The sequence below is a fragment of the Perna viridis genome, chromosome 14 (genome assembly GCF_037379345.1).
Source record: "Perna viridis isolate PV_CMFRI_1.1 ecotype Kerala chromosome 14, ASM3737934v1, whole genome shotgun sequence".
NCBI lineage: Eukaryota > Metazoa > Mollusca > Bivalvia > Mytilida > Mytilidae > Perna > Perna viridis.
In genome coordinates, this window is record NC_142458.1 from 9,749,931 (window position 1) to 9,770,904 (window position 20,974).

The 20,974-nt window shown below is 33.1% G+C and overlaps 2 pseudogenes across 2 annotated transcripts; one reads left to right on the plus strand and one right to left on the minus strand.

Moving 5' to 3' along the window:
• The first annotated feature begins 1,725 nt into the window (after positions 1 to 1,725).
• Positions 1,726 to 13,916, plus strand: LOC148598152 (heat shock 70 kDa protein 12A-like; annotated as a pseudogene). The gene is made up of 5 exons (XR_015918404.1): positions 1,726 to 7,283; positions 7,600 to 7,923; positions 8,570 to 8,788; positions 10,602 to 10,752; positions 11,164 to 13,916. The product of XR_015918404.1 is annotated as a heat shock 70 kDa protein 12A-like (transcript).
• Positions 13,917 to 15,647: 1,731 nt separating this feature from the next.
• LOC148598153 (uncharacterized) lies at positions 15,648 to 20,553 on the minus strand (annotated as a pseudogene). The gene is made up of 2 exons (XR_015918405.1): positions 20,462 to 20,553; positions 15,648 to 16,506 (listed from the first exon to the last, which is right to left on the minus strand). The product of XR_015918405.1 is annotated as an uncharacterized LOC148598153 (transcript).
• Between the last annotated feature and the right edge of the window lie 421 nt (positions 20,554 to 20,974).

Genomic DNA, 20,974 nt, shown 5'->3' on the forward strand with positions numbered 1-20,974 from the left:
CTATAGCGAGTATGCTTTTTCCTGAAAGCATGACTTCAAGAAAGACCCTCTGAAGATACAAGCAAACAGAGCCTGGAACGCAGGGGGTAAACAGCTTCTTTCTTGAAAGCACCAACATGTCTGCTTTTAAACAGACAGAAGGAATTTGTGGCCTTTTGGTATGAAGCAGAGAACAAATATGCAGACATCGTCATGGACGAAGAACAGTACGACTACTACTACTTTCATAGATTTAAAATGAATTTACACAACAACAAGGTAATCTTCAAAATATGTTCATTCATTTTGAATTAGAAAAGGCGGTCTAGTCATTTTTTATTCATTAAATCGTCGTAATATGTTAAAACGCATTGATGATGTCAGAAGTCCCACTACTTTTTTTTGTTAATTTGGCACTGTAACTTCTTATACTATAAAATGAAGATAAGAGATCCGGTAACGGTCATGGGTGATGAATATGACCACAATTTCATTCTTTTGATTACTGCTATAACCTTGGTTCCCTTAATTACTCCTTATATATCTTATTTGAATCTACATGTAAGAAAGCTTTAGATTCGTTCTCCTTTCACTGATTTTATACATTTAACAATTAGAGAAAGTGTTTTTTTATACTTTGTTCATTAAAACAAAACGCTATGGTATCGTAAAGGGCTGCTATTTTGTCTGATGTCTTTAACCTTAGAAATAGCTCCCCGTTGATGCTTGTCTAAAACCTACAAACCAAAGATTGTAAGAGTAATCAAGGGAACCAATGTTATAGGGTAATCAAAAGAATTTAATCCAGGGACAAAGACCAGACATGGAAAACAAACATACACAAGAAAGAACATAAAGTAGCTGAAATAATACATACAAAGTAACAAGCAAATGAGCAACTCGGACACATTAAAAACTGGGTTCATGGACCAGGTGCACCGGTAGGGTAAGCGTCTTCTGTTTTTTTTCTAGAAATATTTAGTGAATATATCTCTAAATCTAATAAGGCAGAAGAGACATTAAAACCACAGCAATTTTGTTTTGAATGAAAAATAAATGTTGAAAATATTGCTGATGCAATCACAAATTGCTGCTCGTCCCCTGTATAAATAATTATATACGACGTAGTAACTACGAATCTTTTGTTAAATATTAGAATATATCCAACCAAATGGTGATTGAAGACATCACATGTATCCAACCAAATAGTGATTGAGAACATCACAGGTATCCAACCAAATGGTGATTGAGGTCATCACAGGTAGAACAATATCTGTTATTGTAGTGTTCAGTTCATCAATCAGAGGTCAACAAAATCATTTAATAGACAGTCTAAGATCTTAAGGCGTAGAGTTAGAAGACATTTTGTGGGTGCTGACAGTTCCGGCTATATGGAATGACAAGGCAAAACAGTATATGAGAGCAACCGCTAAAGAGGTATGGTATCACTTTGTCAATTAGGTGTCAGTCTCAGAAAAAGTCGGTGATATATATTATGAAATAACAATCCAGCATTGTACTATCAGAATAAAGAATTAATATAAGATATTTCAAGCTATTTTGGTAAAGTAGTTATTATTTCATTGAAATGCGCTGCAAATAAACATTTCCGAAGCAGATAAATCTCTCATAAACACAAAAAAGTCTATATTAAAATAAAAAAAAAATCAAAACATCGCCAGTGATGCAGATAGATATAAGTGGACATTTCACATTAAAAAAACTTCTAGGATAGGGAAAATATCTGCAAACGACGCGTCAGCAGTGTGATGATTCAAATACGTTAAAATCCAAAAGCTTGGCCTAAATGTATGCATATTTAAAACAACGATCTACATACACAATGTAGCAAACCGAATAAAATAGAATTTTGGCTTTGGAATCTGAATAAGGGTTTTATTTGTAGAAAAAAATATTCTATATCCTGACAAAGGGTAATCCTTGAAACCAAGATTCTAGCAGCAATCAAAAGAATGTAATACAGGGACAAACACAACAAAGAAAATAAAAACCTTAGATAATACATAAAAAGTAACAGAAGTAAATAAACATTTCTTAACTCGACTAAAACCTTGGAAAAATAGACCAGGTTCACTGGAAAGGTAAGCGTCATCTGCTTTTCTAGGAACACCCGCCGATTTGCTCATAAAAAGTCCTGTACGTGGTTCTTCTTCAATTTATTATATTATTTTCAAATTACAGCATGTCTAACAATTGCAATAAGCATCGCGTCAAGTATCGGTCAGGCTGGCGTATCAAATGATAACCTGTTGGTAGCTCTATACTGTCAGTACCTTCCAACTGAGAATTTTCGTGATTACTGAAATAACCATGTAAGACATAGAGTGTAAATGAAATGAATGTAATCAAGGGACAAAGATCAGACAGGGAAAACAGACAAACACAACAAAGAACACAAAATAACCAAAAATAATGCATACATATTAACAAAATGAATGCGCAATTCGGACTCCACTAAAAACAGCAAGCATGGACCAGGTGTACCGGTAGTGTAAGCGTCCTCTGATTTTCTCTGTTAGAACCCTGGTTTCCTTGATTACTCTTTCTGGAAACACCAGTCGAGTTGCTCATAAAAAGTCGAGTCCGAGGTAGACGAAATAGGAAAGGAAACAATGACACGTCGAACAAATCAGTTTTCATGGTGCAGATGGATACACCGTAACGATCCACGAGTTCATGATAACCTTGACATAAATGAACATGAGAAATTAGCCGATGGTTAGAGCATTGACCTGTGATTGTTTGAACCTGTCTTGTGCTGTCAGGGCTTGTTACAATCACAAGAACAATGGAATTATTGTAAAAGGTGAAAGTAAACTATATATTTACAAAACATAATCGCTAAACAGATATACAATCTGAAGGAAAACGAACAAGCATGCGTCCTTATAACCATTCTGATGGTTATATATTCAAACCCGAATTCGGATTCCCATACCAAGCTACTTGCATGTCTCTTTTAATTAGCAAATGACTTTTGGGAGATGCCGATATCTTACGCAGTGACCGTGAAATGTATCAAATGGCTTTGGTTATGATTTTCTTAAATTAGCAACATGAAAATTTAATCTGTGTCTTACCATAGACTTGAAATTAAGTTTCTAATTAATTTGTTTGAACTATTTACTCGCGTTTAAATTCTGGATACAAGTACATGTAACTTATAAGATTATTTGTGGATTACTATGAAGTCATTGGAATAAATAGCCATGATAGTGTTTTTTTTTGGGAAAAAATACACTAAGTACACATTTCCTGCTTACAAAAACAGACTGCGAACTAGTAAACTTGTGACTATATTATCAAGCGAAATACTACAACAGAAAGGAAACAGGTTGATCATATTTGAAGTCACGTTACCAGGCGCGGATCCAAGGAGTGGCGTACCGGACGTAAGCCCTCCCAAAATCGGTAAGAAAAAAAATTCACCACAAGTTTCACCCCATATTTTTTGCCTTGCTTTGCACGGCATTTAATGCACTTAACGCCCCCTAAACTCAAATCATGGATCCGCCCTTGGTTACTGTCGTTACACGTGTCTAGAGTTGCTAGACAATCATTCTTTTCGCTGGCCAAGATGCTGAAAACCTTTTACCAAATGATGTTAGTCGCTTGATCCTAAAGCAATAATGTGAACGAAATCGGAGACTTTTGGCTCAACAGTCGTCGTTGTCGTCGACAAGGCCTGGTTTTTGAGAAGACAATGAACCCGACCATTACAAGTAGCCCTTATACTTCCTGTCTTAGCCAGACAAATCTTTTATCCAGACATGTTGAACGATATTTTATAACACAAAAATGAAGTCCTCAATTGGCTAGTTAAGGACATTAACCACGTGTTAAGACGTGTAACGGTAGCCTTCCAATTTAGAAGTATACTAAAATCAGCATATCTGATTTTAATAAAGTAGGCAGATGAAGAAAATTCATGATTCATGATGACTAAAATCAACATATCTGATTTCAATAAAGTAAAGCAGATGAAGAAAATTCATGATTTATGATGACTAAAATCAACATATCTGATGTCAATGAAGTAAGCAGATGAAGAAAAATTCATGATTCGTGCGAAGGTAACTGTTGTACGCTCTGAAACATTTACATGTTTATGTAGTAGGACAACCCTTAAAACTTTAATAAATCATTGTACAATCTATCATCAATATCACACAGAAAGAATGGAAAAATACCATCATTGTACAATCTATCATCAATACCACACAGAAGAAATGGAAAAATACCATGCTTAATAAGAAGTATCAAGTATTTATGCGTCTTGTGCATACAAGGAAATATAGATGCCACCAAAACAGGCAGAAACCTATCCGTGTTAAATTATCTCCCATTTCATTGTGATTTTCGTCCGTCAGAAAGGAAATTGCTGCGATAGGCCGTTGTTGGTTCTGACACCGGAAATGATCGAATATGAACGACATTCAAGTGTTGGTAATATATGACTGGCGGGGAGTGCTTTCTACATGTATAGTGAACAGGAAACGACAAGTGTAAATCGTTCCGTTTGCTTGACAGATTTGAAAAACGAAGATTTCTTTGGATGGATAAGTTTTAAAAAAAATCTTATATTGGTGGTAAACTGTGTGTCGCCCTGACGATATTTCTTGGATCAAAATTGGACCATGTATAATAATTTTATGGTTAGTATTTCTAGTTTTCTAGAAAGTAAAAATTATTTTCCTCCAAAGTTGCATATAGACGTAATCCCCTTAAACTTAAAATTTTATCCTTGAAGACACAACAAACGTACATTATTAAGTAAACAAAAAGGGTCAAAGGTTGTAGTGTAGAACGGACATGTACTGTACTATAGCTTCATTCTTGATTTCAATCATCGTACGACAATCAAGATAGAGTAGAATATAATAATAGCTACAATGCATGATTCTTATATACTCACAAGATGACAAGATACGATTTTGCCATTTTTTGAATAGGTTCTATACTATGCTAAGACGCTATATATATTGTATTCCGAGCACATGACAATCAGAAAGCTAGTTAAAATTCGTCACAAGGTTTTGTTTTAGGCACCATGCTTATAAGTGAAGAAGGGCCAGATCGTATGGTCTATTTTGAAAAAAAAAGAGCTCCAATTTCTATGATTTTTAAATCATCCATTTATTGAAAAAAAATTATACAATTATATTCTGAAGATAAAATCTAATCATACGCAAAAAAAAAAAAAAAAAAAAAAAACACATTTCATTCCGCAAAACTGTCGAACCTTAAAAATACTAGTTATTTCACTATCATGTTAAAGTGATGAAATCACCAGAACAAAGATCATATTTGACACCATGAATTCGTCGATTTCGGTTGTTGGTCAACACAATAAGCAATCGCATTATTCTGTCATGGACTGCGGGCACATAATAGTAGCTTGCAAAATATGCTAGTGTTCCTTCGCCAAAATCATATTTATCATGGTAATTTATTTATTTTGTATACCATCACAAAGCAGGGAGTTTGGTGGGAATATATACAAACTTTGTTGAACGTTCGTTTGGTTCGTCCGAACCTCCTCCCAAGTCCGCTACTCCATTTAAACCGCTTAATGGATTATGTAATAAATTCATTACTAGTATCACCTAATGCCGTTGTGCAGCTTTGCTTTGCTTTCCTTTTGAAGAAGGAAAATATCTCTTAGTAGGTGTCCTTACAGTTGTTCTAGTTAAATTTAAATTTTCTTTGTAGTTTGAATCTTTCCACGTTTTCATCATTACTTATTAGTCAATCGACATATGATTTTGGTATCGGTACTCATGATTGCAATTTCGATATGTTTTGGTTTTAAGTACATCTTGTATATAATTTACTAACTGGTTCCCTGGTCAATACCATAAGCGACCCTGGGAATCTAAAAAATAGACTCAGATCAACAGCGATGGATTAATAAGTAAAAATTGCCGCTCACGAAAAAAAAAAAAAACAAAGATGAAACTATCTAAATTAACTTAATTATTGTGCATTCATATCAAAAGATAATTTTTAAAAATTTGACAAAAAATATTAAAACATTTTTTTTTTAAATATGAATATAAGAATGTATAAAAAGTCATATTTGCTCAGTCAATCAAATGACAGAAGACGTCAGTGGTGATCCGGGTTATTTTAGCCAGCACTCCACAGTTTAGTTTAGTTTCCCACTTGTGGCTAGGGATGAAAAATGACATAAATGGAAACCGGTGGTTGCTACAGTGATTAAAAATGAAGAATCTATTGTTGATAAAACATTTTCTGAAAAAGGGGACTTTTAAAAGTATTTTGCAATGTTTTATATATTTTCAATGTTGAAGGGGCTTTTTTCAATGAAAATTTAACTTCATTGTGAAAGTGAAAGTAAGTCAATTTTTCACCATGCTAAATTTAATAAGTGGATTACAAAGTGAAATAGCTCAAAATCTAATCGGCGATGCCCATATGAGGAAGGGGTTTTCGAAGGAAAAGAAAAAGTTTGAACAGTTTCAGGGGATGAAATAAAATGGCAGATATTTTGCGGGAAATTTGATATTTTTAAACCTGATTTTATGAACTTTTTTGCAAATTTTCGCATATTTTTGCATGGTTTCTATGGTAACCCTATATGCTGTGGGTAATTTTTTTCCAGAAAATTTTTACTGCATCCTGAAGGCCTTGGCTAGAGCTATTTCTAAATATATAGATTTACAGATGCTTGACATTTTTTTAAAGTGATAAATGTTACAAAGCATCAGATTACAAGACCAAAATTAGGCAGTTCTATAATTCTATAATACTGTGGAGTGCTGGCTTAGAGAAATTTGTGGAACGAAACTATTACCCGGCCTTCCAGGTTAACAATTTACTTACAATTGAATCCTGAACTATTGCATGCTGCTGATAAAAAATGTTCATTGAAACACATGTACAGCATACCGAAATAGGCGTTATTTATCTTACTGTATTTGGAGTTAAAATAATAAATGCAATAATATTTCTGTGCATATGGAATAAAAACGTTCTAGGTGTCGCTATTATTCGAATGTGTGATATCTGTTCGTTTATTTATTGAGTATATGTAATCTCATTTTTTATTTTATGTTTGATGTGTGCAGCTATAGTCATTTCTGTTACCCATTTGAAAATATCGTTTATTAAGTCTTCCCTCCTATTTAGATTTCGTTTTGCATAGGTATTTTTAGTTTCACAATTTACAAGTATCTATTTTTATCGTTTTATCGCGTCCTTATAGAAGTCTGTATCAGAATGTCAAGGACGCTTGGCTATGCATTTAAGTTCCTGAACGAGTAAGTAATTTATTCAAATCTATGGATACTAGATTGATAGATATAAACTTTGTTTGTCCAAAGTTATAAGAAATATCGGCAACCAAGTACCGAAGCGTCAGCAAAATCCAATAACATGGTCTGTGGGTGAACTCAGAAAACAAAGACGATCTACATGCACAATTTAGCGTACAAAACAAATTGATTACACTTAAAGAAACAAGACGTCACAAATATATTGCAGCTCCTCGTCACAAAGAGGTCCCGTCAAAAAACAAGTCTTACTGAAACAATTTCATTCTGTTGAACAGTTTATTTTCCTTGTGTCAATTTTTAGTCGCTAATTAAAGTAATGGCATCTGAGGATCATTTAATGGTGGCGGCAATCGATTTTGGCACAACATACAGTGGGTATGCGTTTTCATGGAGACACGATTACCTAAAAAACCCTTTGAAAATTCAAACAAATACGGCTTGGAACGCAGGCGGTAGACAACTAATGTCTTTAAAAGCACCAACATGTGTTCTTCTAAACAAGCAAAAAGAGTTGGAGTCATTTGGATATGAAGCAGAAAATAGGTATACTGACATTGTGATAGATGGCGAACAGAATGACTACTACTATTTCCATAGATTCAAGATGAACCTACATAAGAACGAGGTATTTCTTTATTATTACATGCTTCGTCTAAAAAAAATATCGTCAACTTTGACAAAGGATTTTTTTGGAATACTGAATGTAAGTCGAATTTATTTAATCGAACCAGTTTTGAATGTATCTCAAACATTTTACACTTGTATTATGACAACAAACGTTGTGTAGTATGAATAAGACAAAATGACAGATTTATGCAGTCGAGCGAGAACATATAACAGTGGCCGATAGAGCGATATGTGATGTACTGTCGAGGCACCCAAAAGTGACGTTTTTTTCTGCTTTTTATATATCGGAGACGTCACAATAATTTGTTATTACGTTATCATTGAATATAACTTTTAGTAGCAAGCAGCAGTTACAACAAGTGAAAAAACTGTACTGCTGCTGATTACACATGATTTAAGGTACAACAGCCTCCCAAAACAATGATTATACTAAACATTGAAAATGCATCTAGTAACTTTATAGTTTTTATATCGTTTACGAAAGATTACTCATTGGCCATTGATCCGTTTAAAAGGTTGAATAAATGGTTCAAGGATTGTATATAAACTTTTTTAGAATACCATGTTAACATTCTTTCCACCAATATCAGGAAAATATTTCAATATTGAAATGAAACATATTGACTTTTGTCTATGCGTTATAGAATATCTCCACCGCAATGGTGCTTGAAGATGTAACAGGAAAGTTAGTTCCTGCAGTTACTGTATTCAGTGCATCGATCAAAGCATTGAAAAATCATCTTATCGACCATCTGAGTTCAAAGGGCACTGGTGTTAAACCAGAAGAAATTTTTTGGGTATTGACGGTTCCCGCAATCTGGAATGACAAAGCAAAACAGTTTATGAGGATTAGTGCCGAAGAGGTAATATATTTGCTCTTTTGTTTATTCAGGAATGAGTCGTTTTCTTAAGTCTGTTGATAACAAGAGTAGATTAATCTAATTTCCAATTTAAATGCTACTTAAAAACACGTAGGGCCTTGCTTTCCTACAATATTGGTTCCCTCCACTACTCTTAAGAACACGTTGTCGTATCCTATTAGATTAGACCTCAATCACATGGCCCATGTTATTTTCAAGTAAACCCAATGGTTTTTCAAATCATTTGAAATAGACAACATCTTCTTTCAGCATTATAAATTTTGATAAACAAATTGCATGTTAAATTAAGATATACTGATATACTTGAAATGTAGCAATAATGACTACATTTCGTATTTTGTAGCTTCCTTTATTTACCCGGACTTGACTTTTTATGAGCAACTCGGCGGGTGTTTCTAGAAAAGCAGAGGACGCTTATCCTACCGGTGCACGTGGTCCTTGCTCCCAGTCCGAGTTGCTCATTTACTTTTATTACTTTGTATGTATACTTTAAGTTACTTTATGTTCTTTGTTGTGTATGTCTGTTTTCCATGTCTGGTCTTTGTCCTTGGATTATATTCTTTTGATTACCGCTATAACGGTTCCCTTGATTACTCTTTGAATTAAGATATACATATATACTTGAAATGTAGCAACAATTACTACATTTCGCATTTTGTAGCTTCCTTTATTCAATGTGTTTCGGACAAAATTCTATATTTGATCACTTTAAACAAGGCATCTAAAAATAAATATATACAAAAAGTGGGTATAATTTACTCGACCAAAGTTGATGTATACCAAAATATTTTTTTAATCGTGATGGAGAGAATTTCAGTCAGTGATAAATGAAAAAATAACAATAAAGTCAGCTTGGTGCATTCAATGTCTTCTTTTAAGGAACATTTGAAAGAGGTATCAGCCTCGACCATGGGGCTTTGCCAATATTTCTTGTTAATGTTCCGTTAAACATGAAATCGCATGCACTGAGCTGCCATAATTGTATAAATTTAGTCTTTAGTCTTTTTCTTATGGATAACGATGAACAAGATTCAGTAGAATTTCTTATGGCTTGTTCAAGTAGGATCTTACAGTCATTCCATATGATTTCCAATTAAGCATCATAATATATTAACTATACAATAAAAAAATTGTTGATGTCGTCGCCGTTACATAACAAAATTATAAATTGTATTATTGGACAGACAACGAATTCTTATCAGATCAGAAAGCGTGTTGCATCTGAACAAAATTCATTTCAAAATATGCTGCACATTTTCTGTTATTCCTTACCGGAAAAGTGACCTGTATTCTAGATTTCGAATTATTGATGCATAACCAAATTTAATGTCATTAAGACATTACTTTGCATATCTTTGGATACTGTTTAGTTCAAAGACAATATAATAAAGCTGATTGTCAATGAGCTCTTGTTCAAATATAATTATCATATAAATATACAATTGTTAATATAATACAATTCACATTTTTATGTTCAGTTAAAGTTAAACCTGTCTTAACTGCACCTTGAACAACCCGAATACATGTCTAAACTTGACACTTTTTCAAAGTTCATATATGTCAATTTAAATGTATTTTGAACCTTTGTAAATCTAGCATTAGTCTGAAACGAACCAGTTTAACTGCCTAAAAGGGAGTACCTGTGTAAACATTTATCAATGTTTATGTATGCAAATTTAAATGTATTTTGAACCTTTGTAAATCGTGTATTTGTCTTAACCACACCAGTTTTATTATCGAAAAGGAATTCACGTTAGACAATTTTCACTGTAGTAAACGTTTTAAGTACATTTAGGCTGGTATATCAAAAGAAAACCTCATCATTGCCTTAGAACCTGAAGCCGCCTCCGTGTATTGCCACTTTCTGCCACCAGAAGAACTTCATGGACCAGGACAAAGTGTTATGTCCAAGGCCGGCACAAAATATATGGTTTTAGATATTGGAGGTACCGTATTTTAGGATCTGCATTCAATTTGGTATATTTCTGCGTGCATGAGCACTCATGCATAAACTGAATTCGTCGAGATAAACATCTAATAATAGATATCATTGTTTCATATTATTAGCATGTTCAACTCGGAGGCTAGTTGAAGTATGTGATTTTTTGTAATTACACTCAGTACATGATTTGAAATGCCTTTTCGATATTGACTATATGCCCTGTGTTGCATATTTTTTTTTTTTTTTTTTTTATAAAAGTCTAATTGCATTCTGCAATAGTTGAATAGGTTTATATTTAAACTTATATTTTAAACGAATAATCTCTAAAAAATGACAAAAATAAAAAGCAAAACTGTTTTCCTGTCATACAAGTAACATTTTAAACCTTTATTCAATTTAATATTTATATTTTCAGGTGGTACTTTAGATATTACAGTTCATGAAATGTTGCCAAATGGAAAACTGAAAGAGCTAACAGGCGCTACTGGTAATGATTGTGGGGGGACTTCTGTAGACGGAAAATTCATTCAGTTACTAGTTAAGATATTTGGCATGCCGCTTCTTACAGATCTGCAGAATAAATATCCCGACTCCTATCTAGACCTTCAACGAAACTTTGAGTCAGTAAAACGAACTGTCAATTCAAATAAAACCGGAAAGGTCAATATTGCCATTCCATATGCTACGATGGATAAATTGTGCAAGTCACACTTTCTTGGAGAAGAATTGACTGATGTTGTTGCTGCATCCACTTCCAGCAACATCATTAAGGTGCATAACGATAGATTTCGGGTAGATCCAGCTGCTGTAAAAAACTTATTTGAGCCTACAATCGACGGTATAGTAGATTATGTTAAACATGTCTTGAAAAAAACAGGAAGTAGAATTAGTGTCTCATCTCTTAGTTGTTGGGGGATTTGCTGAGTGCTCTCTTGTACAGGAATCTCTAAGAAAACAATTTAAAGAAAAAATAGTTATCATACCAGACGAATCCGATCTTGTTGTTTTGAAAGGTGCTGTACTTTTTGGTCACGAACCAGACAAGTATATTCAATTTAGAGTAATGTTACACACTTACGGTGTAAGAATTACCCTTCCATTTGACGATATGATTCACGATAAGAAGCATCTGATAACGAGAGACGGAAACCAGATATGTGGACACATATTTAAGCAACTCGTTCATATAGGAGAAACAGTACAGGCGGGTACAATAAAAACAATTTCCTTAGGTTTAACAAGAAAATTTCAGAAAACAATGATTCTGCCCATATACACAACTCAGGCATACACTGCAAAGTACATAGAAGAGGAGGGATGTACGTTATTGGGAAAAACAGAATTGAAATTTACAACGCCAATGGAGACTCGTGTTGTTGACATTTATTTTATTTTTGGAAATACTGAACTTAGTCTTAAAGCCATTGACAGGAACTCTTCAGATACAGTAGAAGCACAGTTTAGCTTAATCTGAGTGACATCATCATTACTAAAGAAGCAAATTTCAGCCTATTCTGAGTGACGTCGTCATTATTAAAGAAACAAATTTCAGCCTATTCTGAGTGACGTCATCATTACTAAAGAAGCAAAGTTCAGCCAAATCTGAGTGACGTCATCATTATTAAAGAAGCAAATTTCAGCCTATTCTGAGTGGCATCATCATAACTAAAGAAGCAAATTTCAGCCTATTCTGAGTGACGTCATCATTACTAAAGAAGCAAATTTCAGCCTATTCTGAGTGAAGATTATTACTAAAGAAGCAAATTTCAGCCTTATGTGAATGATGACTCTATAATGAAAGCTATCCGCATTGCATTGAAGATTGAAATTGGAACTACCCAAATGAACGCCCGTTGCAATGTTTATATTGCTGTCTTTTATGTTTGTTTATTTGATTTAAAAAAAAGGATTGCAACAAACAATTTTGTTATACAGAATTATACAGATCCCAAGTAGACGAAAGTAATCAATGATTTGGCATTCAAAATCATAGGGAAATGACTGAACAAAAATCAAGCGAAACACCATATATATATATTAAATTACAAATTAACTGAAGGATATTCAGGATCAAAAATATGAAAAAGGAAATTGCCTCAACAAAAACTTGAGTATGGTCAAGTTTTACTATTTAAATAAGCGTCAATGAATATTGTTAAATATTGAGTGTCAGTAGCTGTTAGAATCAGGCAGTGAGTGAAACATGGTATGAAACAAAACCATTATTTGATAGTGTAATTTGACTATTTGCACGATCAGAATCAAAGAAAACAGACAAGATTTTCCATATTTTCCTGGACCACTGAGTTACAATTTCATTGAAATGGACTGAAAATTTACATTTCAAGAACAGATATCTTTTTCTAACACTCTACTGTAAAAATTCTCGGCAAAGTCAGTGATGGAAAGATTAAATAGTGTTCTTTTCAAATAGAGAAAGTAACCTTGAGTGATATCACATTGTCAAATCGATCACAAGATACCTTTTTTCTAAAATATTGAATTGTTCAAAACCAAGACATCGTAAAATAACGATACAATGTTTACACTATTACAACATGCGTGACTTTGTTACCAAGACATTATTTTGTGTTTTATTTGTTTTATCTGGAAACCTACTGTATAAATGAACTAAGTCTAAGACTTTATATACAATTTTGTTGGTTATCTTCATTTCTGCGAGAAATAAGATTATTCTTAAACAGCAATATATGTAGATGTATTGATTTTGTGTTAATTTCTACAAATTGATATATATTTTTGATGATAATAGAAAATGAGATTACTTATTAATGATAATATGAATTGATGGATATAATTATTTCAGAAACATTGATTAAACTCATATCGATAGCAACACAATGAACATAAATTAAAGAAGTTAGGTATATTTTATATATAACAAATACATCTTTAAAATGTTAAAGTAAATAAACTTGCTTTTAATACACTTCAGATGTCACAAATTTTATCTATCTGTTTAATTGCATAGCATTAGTATAATTGTTTATGAATATATTGCTGTAAACGTTTAGAAATTGAGGGAAAAAGAATCGGATGCCTTTTATATCTACAGGCTATTGTGAATGAGGAAAATTTGAAAGATGTCACAGGATTTTTTTTTCGCAAATCAAAAATTTAAATCAATAATAAAATGCCTAAACACTATGTTATGTGTCTTTTGTCATATTGTTAGAACGTATGAGACGTATTCTGGGTTTTTACAATTCCTGGTTTCTACACTTTCGTTATCAAATCAACTGTGCGACAATATGGAAAGATTATCCTAAAACTTGCTCTGAGAATTTTTAAGATTTTAAGAATCTTACGACCAAACATAATGGTGACAATAAACTGCCCGAGGTATCACCATGTGCTCTAACAACTTAACCTGTATGTTGACACCTACACAATCATACTCTACAACCTTAAACATCGTAAATCTTTACCACTCTCCATACCTATGGAGTGTTAAACAAAGATCTCATAGACTGTTGATTGTTCTTATCATTTCGTGAATCCTGGACCGATAAAAACACCTGTAGTCATTGTGAAAAGGTCATCAGTATTTTGAGAAGCTTGCAATTATTGGTGATAGATTAAACACGCAACAAATTACAACTAAATATTCAGTATTACGTAATTCGACTGAACCGTGGATATGCAGTTATTGCGGTATTGCGGTACCGTCTTTTTAATTGACTCTTTCTTTGAAACATATCTTATATTCAGCATACTTAGAGATTCAAACTAAAATGTATCATGAACTTACAGATACAAGATATATCTGAACAAATCCTAAATTTGGTGAGTTTCTTTGAAAAAAATGTGTTATCGACATGAACATGTTTGAATCGAGATTGAATGGCTTTCATTTATCCTTGTGGAAATTTTACATTTAACAAATACCAATATTCAGAACAAAACTGAAAATTAAGTATGCTATCAGACAAGACAATTGCGTGAAAATTAACCTGGAAAAGAAGGTACGTTTGAGTCGAGCTACTAAGATTAGGAATTTTGCCATTACGAATCGATAGGGGTGGATATTGGCGAACACCGAAACAAAAGAATGTTGAAAACCTGCAACAATAACATAAAAAAAGACAAATATGATCTTTTTAAGTGTCAGTAAAAGTACTATTATTAAAAAAAAAACATAGACGGATCTCCATAACATTCAAGATTGTTGAATAGCAGCTTTATCTACTTGTGTGTTTCAGAAAGTAAGGGAAGAAAAACTTGATGTAGACGCTTTTGTTGAGATTAATTAAAAGGAGGACTATGACTCGATCAGGAAACTTTTTCATCACAAGTGGCATAAAATAATAAAACTTTACGAAAACATCTGCGGGATGTAGCTACTTTCTCTTTCATATTATTATCATAAATATCTCTAGAATTTTGTTTTTATTCGCAGTTATTCGGCAATATGTGTAACACCACAGTCAGAAATCATGAGAAGTTCCACAGTGCTTCCCTGGCTAACCTTATATACGTTTTAGATTACAGTTATGAATTACGCATGTTTGTTACATCGCAGCTTGTTTTCTTTTTTTACATATCATGTGATGTGTAATGTGTGTCTATTTTCCCTGTCTTGGCGTTATCCTTTTGTATTGTGTTTTGACTAGCGTTCGAATCCTGGTTCCCTCGAGTTTCGTTTCAAAGGTTTTACCTTATATATTAAAGATGGGTGTGAGGTAACGATTGAAATTATGAACTATGTCCATTTGTTTATTATTTTATTATATTATCAAACCAATCCCTGCTACACGTGTGATTCTATGAATGAAGTATATACATATATATATCATATAATAACCGTTTATTGCGCAAAATGAAAAAAAAAAAGAAATATATTTATACGAAGTGTTCTTAGACTATTTCAATTCAACATCACCTGTAAATATCTTTTAAATCAAACATTAACTATTTAAGGTCTTCTGAAAGGTAAATAAGCAAAATATATAGACGAATCCCTAATTGTCTTCTTTTGCACATCAGATAAACGTATACTTATTTACACCTATGTCGATCAATGTCTCATACATATGTTAGTAGGTATTGGGTTTCAAGCAAACACCTTTGTGATGTTTCCAGTCTTTTTTCTGACAGTGTTTATCACAATATTTTGCAATTTTACATTCCGTACAGATTTTGAGTGTTTTGTCCGAAGAGAAACAATTCCAACATTGATTTCGAAATTCCTTGCATTCTACTTTGACTTTGAGTTTTGCATTCATGTACTCCGTCATGTGTTTTATATGTTCAACGAGTTGTACTTTGTTTTGGCAAAGAGAAAATGTTCTTTGAGGATTTGAAAGCATCCATTCAAAACTGGCAACATTATGGTTCTCAATGCCGTATTCCTGGGTCTCATTATCGCCAAAAAAAAAGCCCTTGGGTATTTCTGACTGGGGTATTATGATACATTCGGTTACACATTGACTGGATAGTGCCTTTCCTTCTTTCTACAAATGTGCTGTCGACTACGTGCCCATCAATATTTAACCAAACATGAGGTAGCACTATGTCATTGTCCGGAAATCGAACTACGGCATACACGATATTAGATTCGATTTTTAACTCGGTAAAACATTCTGATAATACGAGATTTTCTATTGAACATGCGTTTGTAACCCTAAATTTTTCTTGCAAATAAAAACTATACTCAAGAATATCATTGATTTTATTTGCAGTCTTGACAGAACATGGAACCCCGAGTAGAGTAGATGTGAATTGTATCATTGTTTCTCTAAAATAGAGAACTGAACAATTTTCAAATTAGCAATAAACACTTGATAAGAAGATAAAGTTCATAATGGATGGTTTAATAGTTAAAACTATTTAAATGTGACAAAACTATACTTTACATCACTCTCCGTGTTCATTTGGTGAATTGTTTTGAAACTTTGTTTGCTACCATTAAGTGTATATTTGGTAAATCCAGTTCCGGGTTTGGTATTGTCGTAATTACCAAAGCGAACGTCGGTAAAATGGTAAACTATCGGTCAAATAGTGTATAAACGCGAACATTTCAAACAAAGCTTCTTAGTGTTCATTTACCCTGGGCAATTTGTCACTCGTTAAGTGTGCCACCAGTTCACACACCCAAATATAGCCATTTTAAGTAGTCATGAATGCGGTGCCATCAGCTGAGTATAGCACCAAGCCTGTAGCGTGGGTAGCATAATAGTACAAGTTTCAGTGCAATATTAAACTAATGATTTTCATCTTAACCGACAGTCACAAATACAAACAAAAACAGATTATCATTACAATCAGGCCAAAAACACATCCCACTATTTTCCTATCTAGAAAAAAAGCACTATAGTCATGCAAGGGAACCAAACAATGTTAAACAATATGAATTCAAAAGTGCCAAACGCTGGGTAAATCAGTCTCCACCACCATTTGTATCTTTGTAGAGGATTATGCCTATCCTTGTGTTTCTGTTAACGATCAGAACAATTCTTTCTTTTTATGTATATAACAACACAAAGATGAGCTATCCCGTACTACCATACATCATTTACTAAGTTACAACCATAGATTTATCCTACGAGGAGGAATGACCCATCCTGCGAACATATATTTTATATAGCTAGCTGGAATATGGCGCTTGACTTTGTGCAGGCGGTGTTGCCACAGATGTCACAGCAAATTTGTCAGTTCTAAGATCGCTTGGAATTTTCAGACCCTTCTATATTTATAAAGTGACGTGATAAGTATGCATGCTTTTCTCTCCTTTTTTCTACACAAATGATCAATAGTAAACGACATTATGATAAAGCAATTAACATGTGATACTTCGGGTTAAATGGCAATATATTGACCAGTGGTCCCCTCATGAGATCTCGGACGCTTCGAATCGGTCAATATAATTTTTGGGGGCGACATATTAAACTAGTCCCTCATGAATTTATAATTTTCTAAAATAAAGTGTACGCAGTATTTCCGCATGCTAGTATCGAACACAAGACATTTCTTAAATTTGACACGAGTGCAGAGTTGTGAATTTTTCGCTGGATTAGGTCCATCCATAATTTAGACCGTACGTTGCCTTGTTGGACTATCCATCGTTTAAGAGTTTTATAGTAGTAAAACAATCCTTGGTTACAACTGTTTTACCACTTTTGTTTGCCATATATGAATGCATCATATCTGAGATTGTGAACCTACGCATAATGGTGGGGACAGATGGAATTGAAACCAATTAAGTAATTAGGCAGGCAACATTAATAAAGACATGGACGTTCGTATTTGTGCGTGGCTACTTGTCATGGGAGGCACGATCTTTACATCAGTAGGGACTTTATAATACTAAATACTTTTCCCTTTATCTTCAACTTATTTCCAAACATTAAAATTGGCTAATTTTATTCAATGAACTGTTATATGTTGAAATCGACATCTGTGCTAATAAACTATGTACATCTTTGCAAACAGACACATACATGGAATTTCAAATCATACCCTAACATACGTAACACTTCATTTGATTGGTCAATCCGTGTTCTATAAATTAATTCTGTTATCTATGAATTCGCTTTAGTATCCTATATTTAGCATCTGATAACCCATAATTATCGGAAAATTGGTATTTTAATTCAATTATACCGGCATCTTATAACAATGAAATAATCGTCTATACCAAACGTATCGATAAATGATTTTCCGTTATCTATGGGTAATTACCTGTTATATATGAGTTATATTCAATGCCGTCAATTCTACAAAGGAAAAAATGCTATATAATCCACCACCGTTTCAAAAATTATTGAAAAATATTTATGTAAGACATTGTTCACTGGAGAATATAAATAAGTGTAAAATTGATCGGAAGTAATGACGTCATAAACTAAAATAGTATAGTGACGTCATGATTTATGATCATTTTCACACTTACGACTTTTTGTGAAACCGACACCAGAATCTTGAACGTTTGTGTTGTTGAGTGACACATAATTTGTAATATAGATGATGCCTAAGGCGTTCTTAAGAGTACAATTACAGTTAGCTTTCTCAATGTTTTACATGCAAAAGAAGGCAGTTGCATGTATTTAAGCCTACACTATCAAGTAACCTAGAACATCATTCATATTTCATATATATTTGTTAAAGGGGTAACAAGGTAACATTATTCCATATTAGAGTTAATAACTATAAGTAGGGCGGAACTTCAAAGCCAATGGACCTTTTGCTATAATTACATTATAAAAACCAAAGAAATAACATTTTGAACTGTATTTTAAGACAAATCATATTACGGTTTGTGTTGATACGCATATGAAATGAATAACTGTTTTAACGTACATTTATTTTCATTTTTTTCCCTGTCTTCTGTATGTATAAAATAACTGTTTTCAGGTTCAGACGAATGAACCTTGTAACTTCCTTACTTAATCAAAACGTGATATTTATTTATAGCTGGTACATGTATCCAGTTTCAAATGAACGGAAATTATTGGGTTAAAATACACTAAAAACTGGGAGCATGGGAGCATGGACCAGGTGCACCGGAAGGGTAAACGCCCTCTACCCTTCTAGAAAGGCCCGCTGAGTTGCTCATAAAAAGTTAAGTCCGGGGTTTACAAACGAGGAAAGAAAAACTATTGTACTATGGATACAACATAGCGATCAGCGAGTTCATGATGACGACCATTAAAGGGTTTAAACAAAACATATTAACCGATGGAAAAGTTAAGAAAGATCATACTTAAAACAAAAAGAATTACATTGAAAAATTTCGTTGAATTCGAGTTTTTTTTATACGAGAGAATTTGAAATAAGCAGTCGTTTTACAAATCAAAAAGAAATATCATGTACTGTGTACCTTACAGATATTTCTTTTCGGAGACAGTTTAGAAAATAACATGTTTAAACGTAAGTTGAAACTTTATTTAAGGAGGTAGACCTAGGGTAAGGGACACAGTCCATACAAATCATTGGAACGTTTGTAGTCTGCATTTTACATCAATCTCATGTAAGCATCAAAGTAACTTGGACTGATTTCATTCTGTTTCAGATGAAAGCTTGATAGGCTTTGGTGAAAATGAATATGATACAAACATATCAATGATTTCAAGAGTTATTACCCTAGGTCTACCTCCTTAACGAATCTCAAAATAAGGTTAGATAGAAAATATGACCGATGAAATTAAATGCCTTTTTATTTTTAAAGACACATATTCTACAAAAGAACAAATTCTATATGGGTCATCACCGTTTCAAGTATTATTGACAAATCTAAACATACATTACCTTTTAAGACATTGTTCACTGAAGAATATATAATATAGGGTACTGGCATTAAAACCAGAATTTTTAACGTTTCTCATGTTTGAGAGACAAATCATTTGTAATGAAATTGTATAGCTGATATATAGGGCTTTCTTAAGAGAGCCATTGAATTTAGCTTTCTCAATGTGTTACATGCAAAAGAAGTCAGTTGCATGATCAATCATGTAAACCTAGAACATCATTCATATTTCAGATATATTTGTTAAAGGGGTAACAATGTAACATTATTCCATATTACTGTTGATAACTATTATGGGAGTAGGGAGGAACCTCAAAGCCAATGTACTTTTGAGAATAATTACATTGTAAAAACGAAAGTAGAAACAAAGATTCAACTATATTTTAAGACAAATCATAATGTAATTTGTGTTGATAAGTATGCGAAATAAATAACTGTTTTAACTTACTTTTTTTTCTTTTCCAATCTTCTGTATTTATGACAAACGCAACAAATTGGTTTCAGGTTCACACGAATGAACCTTGTAACTTCCTTACTGAATCAAAAACGTCATTCCTATTTATAGCTGATATATGTACCCGTGTGTCCGTGTGAACCGAGATTAAGGGATGAAAAAAATCAACATATCGTGATTTACAAGCTTAAAAGGGTTTACAAAAGACTTATTAACCGGTGAAAATTCATTATACATCATATTTATAACAAGGAGAATTACATTGAAAAAGATTCTTCTTATAGCAGGACAACTGACAACAGATTATCTAGAAAAAGATTGCCTGACTAATGTCTACTAGCTTCAAGAAATGAGACTGTGGTAATCAAGAAAGTAAAGAATCAGCGTTCTCTTGTGAAAAGAAAGGTTAAGTGAAGCGCATGAAAGAACACATAACAGAATGCATTGTTGGCAGAATAAAGTGGTGAAAAAAATGGCAGACCTAGAATTATCAATAGGGTTTGTGTT